This window comes from Penaeus monodon, chromosome 30, assembly GCF_015228065.2.
Source record: "Penaeus monodon isolate SGIC_2016 chromosome 30, NSTDA_Pmon_1, whole genome shotgun sequence".
NCBI classification, from domain to species: Eukaryota; Metazoa; Arthropoda; class Malacostraca; order Decapoda; family Penaeidae; genus Penaeus; species Penaeus monodon.
The window spans coordinates 28,189,834-28,191,030 of NC_051415.1; positions in this window are offsets into that span (position 1 = coordinate 28,189,834).

The following is a 1,197-nucleotide window of genomic DNA, read 5'->3' on the forward strand; positions in this document are numbered from 1 at the left end:
GGCCTTTGGGGGAAAGGTTAATAGGGAAGCAAAACCAGTTTTGTTTTTCGTAAAATTTTTTTGAAATTTTGGAACTATAAAAGTATTTTTTTGTGAATTACTACAGAAAATTTGCACAAAGAAAAAAACCCCTACTTTAAAATTTAAGAATGGCCCCTTCGGGTTGAATATAAAAAAAATTTTTTTAAAAAAAAAGGTTTTTAGAAAGAGGAAAAAAAAACGCATTGATAACGATAAAGGTTTTAGGGAAAAACAATCAGTAAAATGGAAATTTACTAAAAAAACTTATCCTGTCTAATTTATCCACGGAAAAAAAAAAAAGAACAAAAGGACCTTTCTCCCCCCAAAAAAAATGTTATTTAAATGTATAAGCCCTGCACTGTGAAAGTATATCACCCAGGTACAAAAATACGATTTTTTAAATTTTCAAAAAATTGCAAAGAAGGAGAATAGACTAAGTCCAATATAAAAAAAAGGATCCCAAAAAGAGACATAAAAAAAAAAAATTTGATCGAGCTTTAAAAAAAAGCCCCGACCCCCCAAAGGCATCACCCCCAAAAGGGCCCCCTTTCCCCCCTCTCACTCCTCCCCTTTCCCCTCCCCTTTCTCCCTTCCCTCTCCCACCCCCTCTCCTTTCCCATTCCCCCCCCCATCCCCCTTTTACCCCAAAATAAAATTGTCTTTTTTACTTTTTACATCCTTTGTTCTTTGGGCACAAAAGCGAAAGAAATGAGAGGCGAGGGGAAAAAAGAAAAGGGATTTAAAGGGGGTTTGCGGGGGGGGTTTGGTTTTTATAAAAGGGGGTGGGAAGGGTGTGTGGTTTTGTGTTTGTGTTTTTTGGTTGTGGTTGTGTGGTTTTTGGGGGGTTTGTGTGTGGGGGGTTTTTTGTGTTTTGTTTTTTGTGTTTTGTGTGGTGTGGTTTTTTGTGTGTGGGTGTGTGTGCTTAGGGTTTGGTTAAAAGGGGTCGGGAAAATGGGGACGCAGCCAAAATTTCAAAGGGGTGTTTGGGAAAATGTGAAAAGGGGGGCCCGAGGGGGAAAGGGGGAAAGGGGGAGGGGGGGGGGGGGGGGTGGGGGGGCGAGGGGGGGGTAGGGGGGAAATTAAGGGGTAAGGATAGGTTTTAGGATCGGGGGGATTTTTGGGGGGGGAATGGGTGGAAGCGAGATGTTTTTTTGGGGGGAAAGTTTTAATAAAAAA